This window comes from Triplophysa rosa, linkage group LG22 (genome assembly GCF_024868665.1).
Source record: "Triplophysa rosa linkage group LG22, Trosa_1v2, whole genome shotgun sequence".
In the NCBI taxonomy this organism is placed as follows: Eukaryota; Metazoa; Chordata; class Actinopteri; order Cypriniformes; family Nemacheilidae; genus Triplophysa; species Triplophysa rosa.
The window spans coordinates 867,079-877,731 of NC_079911.1; the positions used below are offsets into that span (position 1 = coordinate 867,079).

General features: G+C 42.1%; 1 long non-coding RNA gene across 1 annotated transcript; it reads right to left on the bottom strand.

Moving 5' to 3' along the window:
* Positions 1 to 74: 74 nt before the first annotated feature.
* Positions 75 to 8,013, bottom strand: LOC130546091 (uncharacterized). The gene is made up of 3 exons (XR_008961744.1): positions 7,634 to 8,013; positions 6,948 to 7,105; positions 75 to 2,015 (listed from the first exon to the last, which is right to left on the bottom strand). It is a non-coding gene; the product is annotated as an uncharacterized LOC130546091 (long non-coding RNA).
* Between the last annotated feature and the right edge of the window lie 2,640 nt (positions 8,014 to 10,653).

Genomic DNA, 10,653 nt, shown 5'->3' on the forward strand with positions numbered 1-10,653 from the left:
ATAATCCACACTTCGTTAGTGTGGATTATATACACACTGTGAGTGTCAATTTGACCTTTTTTAACACTGGCGATTTTGCTGTGTATCAGCGTATGACATTTAAGTACCGCGATAGCGATTCAAGTGCAGATTGCTCTACACTACACTCTCCTCTTCAGGTGTTTTATATCAGAGTTGGGGCTAAACTCGGCAGGAAAATGGATCTCGCGGGCCAGAGTTGAGAACCACTGATTTAGACACTCAGATATACACAATGAAGCGCACGTATCAAAGCGGTGCTTATTAACGAAAGAAAGCCAAAGAAAATAAATCTAATACTAATTTTACGAATATAGCAAAACAATGCTATGAAAAGAAGAATCTTGCACCTTTTACTTTCTTATACTGTAGCTAAAAGCATTCTGTATTATTCTGAATAAAACAAAGGACACTTTTAAATCCCAAAACCAAGAAGGTTTATTCTTATAATAAACTGTAGAGAATTTTGTGCTGTAATGTGGTTTAACGTAAAATAAATCCAGTTTATATTTGTATGTAGCTTTTTTTATTGATCTTATGTAATATTCTAATTTCTGAGACACATAATTTTGGGTTTTCATTATCTGTAAGCCATAATCATCAAAATTTCAAGAAATAAAGGCTTGAAATATTTCACTCTATGTGTAATGAATCTACATAATATATGGGTTTCACTTTCTGAAATGAGTGACAAAAAATATTGACCTTTTTCATGATATTCAATTTTTTTCCATACTGCTGTGCAATTCAAACAAAAATGTTAGGCAATGTGTGGGGTGCCTCAGGTCTTGACTTTGCTTAGGGCCCCCAAAATGGTAAACACGCCCTTGCCTATCGTACACCCGGCACAATGCGGCGCAAGTGTTTTTGCTAGTTTCAGCCTGACGCAGTTCTCATTTTCCCGTCCTGTGCCCCGTTGTTTAAATAGTAAATTTGCGCTCATTTGTGCGCCCATGGGTGTGATGGTCTTAAAAAGAGATATTTTCAGGCGTATTGTTGGCATATTGATATTGTAGCGGTTTTAGCTAACGTTATTATATTGATGAGCAAAGCTCACCATATGATTCTCCACCAGATCTTTCAAGATCATATCCATGAAATGAGTTATTTAAAACATCAATTTCAGTCAAGGAATTAGATTAGCTCAAAGGAAAATACGTATAATAATCGTGATCAAATATACATATTTTACGGTTTCTGATTAGTAATATAAAGCATAACAATACTTGTATGCATTCGTCCCGCGAATGCATCAATGATATTATTATATACTTGACTTTACCAAACAGGATTTAGAGCAAAGGTAGCGTAAATCGAAACACAGTAGAAGGGACCAAGTTTGTGAGCGTGAATACAGAGAACCCATCACAAATGAATATACAGTATATGGTTGTTTAATAAACTCTACTCTACATGATAACAAAAATAATGACGATCGCATAACACACACAAATTACATGGAACCTAAATGCGCTTGGAAGCGCGGAGGTAGAAAGTAGGAGAGAGAGAGAGAGAGGGCATGGCAGCGATTTCTGAACACCAATAAAAATCATCTTTAACAAAGAGGCACAGACTTAACGCAGCTATTCTATAAATAGAAACGGATACTTGCAAGCTCTGTGCTGGACCGATATCCGTATGCGCATGTAGAGATGGAATTGTTCAAAAGGTTTCAGAAGGCAAGTCCTGCCGAAAGTTGCAGGCCTCGTGGTCGGCCGGATGGCCTAGCCACGTGGCAGCAGAGTCCATTGTCCATCCTTTCCCCCAGGGGGGGGGGGGAGGGCAGTCTCCGAAGAGACGAAGCCGGAAGAGAAGAGAGGCTAAGCAGGGGACGAAGAGAGGCGGCAAGCGAAGAGAAGGTTTTCAGGGCAGGCTCGTTATTTAACCTCATGAGAGGGCATGCCCACCTGAGTTTGAATCGACCAATCAGAGTTGAGCAGTGAAGAGGTTCTTTGTCCACTCAACAGCTAATTTGCATCTTTGTGACTTCCTGGCAACTTTACAAAACATCATTCCCAATTATAACATAATGAAAAGAAAGTGTTCTATGGTCACACAATGTATATATACAAGGAGGAATTGTAAAGACAAACATTTAGATATCAAAAATGGACAGGTTTCAATTGCAACAAGTCATGATTCATTCAGATGGAACGCATACAAACAAGCCTGAATTAAACTTGTATATCTAACTGTGACAGACTATTTAAAATGGCACGAGCGCCAACACACAACCTAGATAGTTAGACATATGTATAGAAAAGGACAATTTAATCACATAAGTTCCTATTGTCAGGGACATTTCTCTGGTTAGCCTCAGATGTTAAGTTAGAGATGAGACAGAGACTTCTCACCAATGCTTTGAAGCATAGGGGTCGTAAAAATCCAACAGAGAGACAAAACGTTATCAAAACTCTAAAACCAGACCCCTGGAGCCAGGTTTTTGCTATGGTCTTTTGATGATGATAGCAAAAGAAACCAGGACAAAAGGGAGTGGGGGTTGATGGCTCTTCTTTCAATGACTCCGACCATTTGGCTTATGCTAGATTCTCTACAATATTTTGAGGAACTGAAAATAGACTGCACCATAGATCAACTCAAACCTGATCTAAAGTCTAAAATCAGTGACAAAATATTCTTTTGTTTTTTAAAAAAAGAGCATTTTAGTAGAAAATGCGCCTCTGGGCGGGTCCACATACAACGCGCTTTCATTTTACTTATTACACAGAGGGAAGCGCAGCAGCACACAAACATGCCAAATATAAAAAATAAATGGATTACAATGTAAAATATTATTACATAAAGATAAAAATCCGGCTTGTCATGTAGATGATCTGTTCGTGTGAGCGCGTTTCCTCTCTGGAGAAGCAGTCTTTGCTCTTGCAAATTCCGCCGTGTAAATAGAGGGTATGCATTGACGTCACTTTCCCACGTGAACACGCCAGGACACGCCCCCTTGAGCTCAGGACACGTTCCCGAGTGGTAAAACATGCAGCAAATTGGCTGAGGAGAATAGGAGAAACAAAGAAAGCGGGACTAAAACACGCAATTATTTGCTGAAATTACAAGCAGCTGAACTCGATGGTGATCCTTACGACTTTCCGATGACTTACAAAGGAATCAAGTTTTCCTGAACACTGAAATGTTGCACGGAATTGTGTTTCCTGATATTGTAAGCAGTCATTTTGCTTAATGTTTTGCCCCTCACGGGGGAGCGCTCTTGCATGCTCATGTGGTAAAGTGATGACACGTCCATACTGTCATGGTTCTCTATCATCATCTTGTTTTGAGATCCACCTATGGGAAGGGCATCCGTACCTGATCTCTGTAGAAGCATCCAATTGCACCAAGTCTGGCTAGACAGACAGGAGCGTGAGCCCTATGCCAGGTGAGGACCCACCCCCTCACCTAATGCATAAAAGCTACTGCACGCGCTACCTTTCCTCAGTTGACATTCGCTTTTCGCGACCTCTTTGCTACTCAGCTTTACTGTGCTTGTCCTACTTCACTTGGCCTACAGAAGGACATATCTCCGATCAGCCTTCGCCAGGCGTGTTGTCAGGATTTATTGTTGGTTGCTATTTATCTTCAATTGGTTGGCTTGCCATCCACGCTCGCCATCCTTTCTATTACCATGCTGCCCGCCTGTTTCTCCGCATGGATAAACTATCTGCTTCCCCATCGGACCCGCAGTCACGTGCATGCCCTGCCGCCTGCGGCTCCCTTATCGCCGCAAGGGATACCCATCCCTATTGCCTCGTGTGTATGGGGTTTAAACACGCCGAGGAAGCACTTTTGCTGCCGGAAAACTGCAGCCATTGCCTCGTTCTGCCTAAGAAGCTTCTCAGGCACCGGCTTAAGATTGCCTCTACCCAGGGCGCCGAAGAACAGTGCGACTCGGATGCTGAGGCGGTCGATTGCGGGACAGCTCTGGTGGCCTCCCAGAGTGTGCCGTCTCTCAGTTGGGCTGACCAGGCCGATGAAAGCTTCCTCGACGATATCCTACCTGGGGTTTTGTCGTTTCATGGTGAGCCTGCCGTCTCGGGTGAAGATGAAGATCCCTCTTTGCTCGATGGCTCGGAGGACGAGGACACCACCCCGTCCGTCCAGGCTACTCCGGTTATCGGCGCGGCTGCACAACCGCACGCGATCCTCCTCGAGGTGTGTGAGCGAGCTGCCGCTCGGCTCGGCATCAATTGGCTGGCGCTCCAGAATACCGCCGATCAGGAGAGGGACATCTACGACGGCAAACTCCTCGGCCCCCTGGCCGGTTCGCGGAAACAGCTCTTGCCGATTGTCCCCGCGTACGTTAAGCACATGCGCCATTTTTGGAACGACCCGCTCTACCTGAAGCATGGCTTAACGGGTCTGGAGGTTAAGAATATGGCATCGCTCGGTATGGGTGACCCTCCCGCTATCGAGCCGTCCATCGCTAGACATCTCAGCCCCTCTCAGTGAGGTCTTCTGGCTCCCCCCAAGCCAGCACTCCCGAACAAGATGGACTGCTTTACGGCTTCGGTTTTTCAGACCTCGTACAAAGCGTCTGCTCTGTCGGTGCGAGCGCTAAATGTTTCCTCCCTCCTCTCAGCCTACCAGGCTGAGTTATTGGAGGACATGGGTAAGCACCTGGATAAAGGTTCCCCATCGCCTACTCTCTGGAAAGAGATCGTCTCTGTTAATGACCTGGCTCTGCGCAATGCCCGTATGGCCGTCTAGGCCAGCGGACATTCTATGGCTCTTTCGGTTACGGGGAACGCGCCCTCTGGCTAAATCTCTCTGGTCTGTCCGACAGTGAGAAAAGGTGCATTGCAGGAGCCCCGGTGGAGCCTGGCCAGGCTCTCTTCGGTCCGGCGGTTGCCCTAATGCAGCAGCGCTGTGATGATAAGAAGAAGGAGGATGAGGCGTTTAAGCTGTGCTTGCCTAGGAAGACTGCTCCATGCCAGGCTCCCTCTCGTCCCCCTCAGGCCCCGGCCTCAAATCGGCCATTTGATAATGCGGCCAAACACAAGTCCCGCAACAGGCAACCCAGCCTGCAGCCTAGCCAGCAGACTAACCAGCCACCTAAGCCCTGGGGTAAGTCATCTTAGGCTGCAGCCGCAGCAAAGAAGCCCCCTAACCCCACCACTTCGGATGGCAAACTCAAGAGGCATACCTGATATGCCCCTTCAGGGGCTTCTTGGTCCAGGTTCACGGGCAGCCAGCCTATTGGACGTAAATTTGAGTTTTCTTCCCCCTTTACCCAAGATGAGAAAGTTCTCAACACAAGGGCCCCTATTTCCGTGTTCGGGTGCCCACCCTCACACGCCACAAGTTCAGGTGTTCCCCATACACTATCCCCCTCACCAGCTTCCTGTTCCAGAGCTAGAGGGAAAATCAAGTGCCCTGCCGGTGTTGAAAAGTGCTCTACCAAAGACTCTTCACAGTTTGCACAAATCACCCCTCATAGACTCAATAAAGGCTTCGGCCCCGCTGTGTGTTTCGAAAATAAAAACCTGAATCAAAACTCTGTGTATATCCCCAAAGTGCGTGGGTTCTCTCAGCGCTCATGCGACAGCTTGGCAGTCTGTCTCGGCCCCCGATTGGGTTATTCGCACCGTTACGACGGGCTACAGGCTCCACTTTGCCAGAAAACCCCTGCGCTTCAGCGGAATCCTCTCTTCTCACACGGAAGAGAGCTCCGCTCACGTTCTGAAAGACGAGATTTCCTCCCTTCTCGAGAAGGGGGCGGTACGGGTGATACCCTCGCATCTGTACAACCAGGGGTTTTTATTCTCGTTATTTCCTAGTCCCGAAAAAGGACGGCTCCCTTCGTCCTATGCTGGATCTCAGAGTGTTGAACAAACACTTAAGGACATACAATTTCAGAATGTTGACGCACGGCGGGTCCGGGCTCGCGCTCCTGTCTGTCTAGCCAGACTTGGTGCAATTGGATGCTTCTACAGAGATCAGGTACGGATGCCCTTCCCATAGGTGGATCTCTCCACTCGATGTTTCAGAGAACCGGGGTTACGATAGTGACCTATTGTTCTGCCACTGTATCAAGAAAGACAAGACAAGATGAGGCAGAATCATGGCAGAGCCTCATGTTTTGTGTAGAGAGAGACATGGCAATGCCTGTTTTGACATGTCATGCACTCTCTGTGGTTTTAAAGCATACAGTAGTCGACATTGTGAAAGAGGACATTACAAAGCCGAACAACATTCAGGAATACGATCATCTGCAGCATAATCTTTCATTGTTCTTCAGATGGAAAAAATCACTCAATGACTGATCCCACTGATATCGTTCCTTGTATCATTATTGGTATACAGTACTTGTGGTGTGAAATTTTCTATTTTCCTTAATTCAAAATGATTTTTAAAACTGTATCTTTATAGTTGTTGTTTCATTATCACCTATAATATGAATGGCTCTTACTGATAATATCTCTTCTGCACTCATGTTAAACATGTTTTTGAATGTTTGAGGAATGTGGGTGTTTATCTTTTAAACAAAAAACAAATGAAACTGTTTTTTACTACATACAGCTTTGTCTTAACCTTTTATTTATTATTTATTTAATATATATTACAGTTAACGTTACAATATACCATATAAAATAAACTGAATGAACAAACAATTTTTAACAGTAGCCTATAAACTAAGTCAAGATTTCATCTTAAGTAAATTATCAAGTGCTCTCAATTATTTTGTTTACTTTAACTCTACGAAGGACTCTTCTCTGTTTTTCTCTAGTTCATGTTTTTGTGTTGTTACTATTATATGTGTTAATAGGTATTTACTGTAAATCTGCTTGGCAATAATGCAAAAATGTGAAAAGCACTTTAGAAATAAATTGGAATTGAATTGTCAGTGCAGAAGGTTAAACACAGAATAATGATGAACACATTTATATTAAGTCAACGTATGCTCTTATTTTATAACTTACCCTGAATAATGATGATATCGCTTCAGCACCTCTGTTAAAGAGAAGATCTAAGATGTTTGTGAATCTTTCCAGAATGGGGTTGAGTTTTTCGAATACAAAACGACTGAAACTGGTTGAACAGCATTCAACTTCCAGAAACAACTGAAAACAAAACGGTTCTGCATTCACATGAAGAACCTGTAACAACTGTCAGTTTTTCCACTATAACTGTTAATATGTAGCAATAAAGCATTTATTTTTCTATTTTATACACATAAAATTAAATATTATTTCTATTTTATAATATCTTCATTTAACTTGCATATGGTTAGATTTGAGATCAGCTTGTGTGAACATCTTTACTTCACATCTGTACATGCAGACTCACACAATGATAAATAATTTAACATCAGCAAATACTGACAAGCCCAGACAAAAGTAGTCCTGCTTGACCTTAGTGCCGCGTTCGCAGGGGCGGATTAAGGTGGTCAGGTGCCCCTAGGCTGCTCTTTGGGTGAGGCCCCCTCAGGTGGCTTTCATGCTTGCAGTTTAGTTCGGAACGGAGCACGGTTTGCATGAAAAGCCGCTAATGTAAAAGCTGTCACACAAACTCAGGTGCGCACCAGGGTACCAAACCATGCGCATGTGCTTTAGCCGATTACAATGTATTAAAACACGTGTAAGAATTGATAGCGTTGGTAATTTACCTTGGATTTGAGCAAGAGTGAGCCTGCATTGTTTTGCGGGTTGCGAGTGGAATCAGAGCGGCAAGTGAATGGTAATACGATGTTTCCAGATTTAGAAATAGTCCTGATAAATAGTCTGTTTGCAAGCAGCAGAAAGCTCTGTAAGCGAACATACAGTAAAACGCCGCGGTAAAGTTAGTTTGACATTGGACATTCATTAGACATTCGGTTTCATACTGTGACGTGCGCGGTGCGTGCGTGAGAGAGAGAGAGAGAGAGAACGAGGAAGCAAAGAGAGAGCCGACTACGCCACCCCGGATATGGGCCGGGGACCCAAACCAAGTACACAAGCACCAAAAGCACACAGGTTCGTTAGTGGCTGAGACAGGTAGCAGACAGCAGAGGAAGATGGCAAACAATTTATTCAAAACACGTAATATAAAATACAGACTAGTCTTTAATATAAATCATTAAAACCAAGAAAATAATGTTTTGTTCGCAGAACTGTATACTACACAACCATAGTCTATGTTTGATCTAACATAGCATAATAAATTCTTTTCAGTGACTGACAGCTTGCCCCCCACTCAGCTCCTGACAAGCACCTTAATACATTTATTCCTTTTTTGCATTTTTCTATCAATTTCTGAATATGTATTCTAAAACTTAATTTAGAGTCCATCTACATTCCCAAAAATCTTACTTATTAACTTGCTCCAGCTGATAACCATACATTTTGACATTCAAGCTTGGTTTATTTTTCTTTTTCGAAAAACATATTACTTGTGTTTTTGCCACAGAAAAACGAAAACCCCAACTATTCGCCCATTTTTCCACCTCATTCACTGCTGTTTGCATTTTACTTTCTACAAATAGAACATTTCACCCCCTTTTCCATAGTGCTCCATCATCCGCATATAATGATCTTCCTATAGATGTCATTAATCATTAAATTAAAAAGAATACAACTGCTCACTTCCCTGGGGAGTTCCATTTTCAATTGGAAGAATCTGAGAAAATGTAGTCCCTCTCTTACTTGAATTGTTCTTCCAAACAAGAAACTCAGAATCCAGTTATACATTTTTCCGTCAATTCTCAAGCTTTCCAATTTCAATAAAAGCCCCTCTTTCCACAACATATCATAAGCTTTTTCTACATCAAAAAAGACTCCCACAAGCACTTTTTTATTAACTTGAGCTTTTCTAATTTCAGCTTCCAGACATACTATTGAATCCATCGTATTTCTCCCTTTTCTAAATCCCACCTAGTTAGCTATTGGTCATGTCTACTTTTATACCCATGGACCGTACCATTTCCGCAACCATAGCTAGATCGCATTACCACAATCCCAATTAAGCTCTTTGTGCCTGTTATGTTTTGAGCCCAAAACTAATTCAGATAGACATAAATATATGCCCTTTACGTTGCACAAGGCTTAATTTCTAGAAAAAAACGATATATAAATTAACCATGAAAATTGATTAAACAATTTAACTACGTGACATTAATATATAAAACCAGTACTAAAATGTTCAGAAAAACATTCCTGTTATTGCACAAGTTTTCGTTGTTTGGAATTAGCATTTTATGTATTTTATAATAATTGTACAACGTTTAATGTATGTAATTACATAAATCCATTAAACGACAACAGCATTTGAGATAAAGGTATCAAACCAACTGTAACATATTCAGAGCATTATTCCCTATGATGCACAAGGCTTGTTTTTCTGATTATTAAACTGATGTTTTTATATAGGGTACTGAACCATGAATTTTTTTAGACAGTCCTGAAACCCATTTAAATCCATTAAACTTGTACACTGTGGTGAACCACAAGTAATATGAGAGGAGACATTCACCAAGGTACTGTACCTTTAAGGGAGGTAGGAGTTAGTTGTGTTGTTCCTGTTTTGTGATGTGTGTGCTGTGGTTTTACTTGACTCGCTGTTCGGTGTGAGAGTTATATTAAAGTGGAGAGTAAGTAGACCCGACACATCTTCGTTTTTGTCTCCTCGTTTATTGTACTCCACAACACCACTTCAACTTAAGGAAATAAACCAACTGTAAATTACTCACAGTTATGTCTGATGTACAATGCTTAGTCCTATAAAAATACTGACCCCTGATTTATTTTAATTAAACAGTTTTATGTATGATTTATTGATTTATTACTCTTAAACACCATTTGAGCTATGAGATATCAAAAATATCAAAGATGTCAAACAGATTATTAGATGCATCATTGGATCCTGTGTCCTCATTGGCTGCCTACTGATTGGCTTCTGTCAGAGCTCTTGGGTGGGGGGGGGTTGTTGGGGGGGATGGTGAGACACGTAGACAAGGACAGAGGACCCAAGTGCAGACAGCAGGTAAGGGGTTAACAAGACAGACTTTAATAAATAACAACAAAATACAAAACAAAGACCCACGTGGGGGTAACACAATAAAACACAAGGGTATAAAACATGACTAGACTAACTATGCTTAAACAAGACTAAAGATAAACATTTAACTAAACTAAACTAAACTAAACTAAACTAAACTAAACTAAACTAAACTAAACTAAACTAAACCAAACAGGACACACACGCAACAGTACAATGAACCAGCACAGGACAATGAAACAAGAGGACTATATAAAGGGGACTAAATCAAGGGGACAGGTGCGGGACATGAACTAATTAACAAGCAATAACGAGACGAAAGGGCGGGAACAGAGACGCCACACCGGAGAGAGGGAGTATATGGAAGGCCAAAACTGTCTCTCCACATAAAACAAGAGGTTCTGTCATTGCTCTGCCACAAGATCAAGAAAAGCAAGACAAGATGGGGCAGAACCATGACAGGCTTCATGCTCACATGCTCAGCACATGCACAGTAAACATGTCCCGCATCATTGAGCAATTTTGCTAAAGTTTTGTGTTGAATAGTTTACACCACAGGGTTTGGGTAATGTACATGCGGAGTACCAAACGAATCATTTTCAAAACAAGCATAGTGCAATATAGATTAAAATATTCAGAGTAATAATCAGGCAA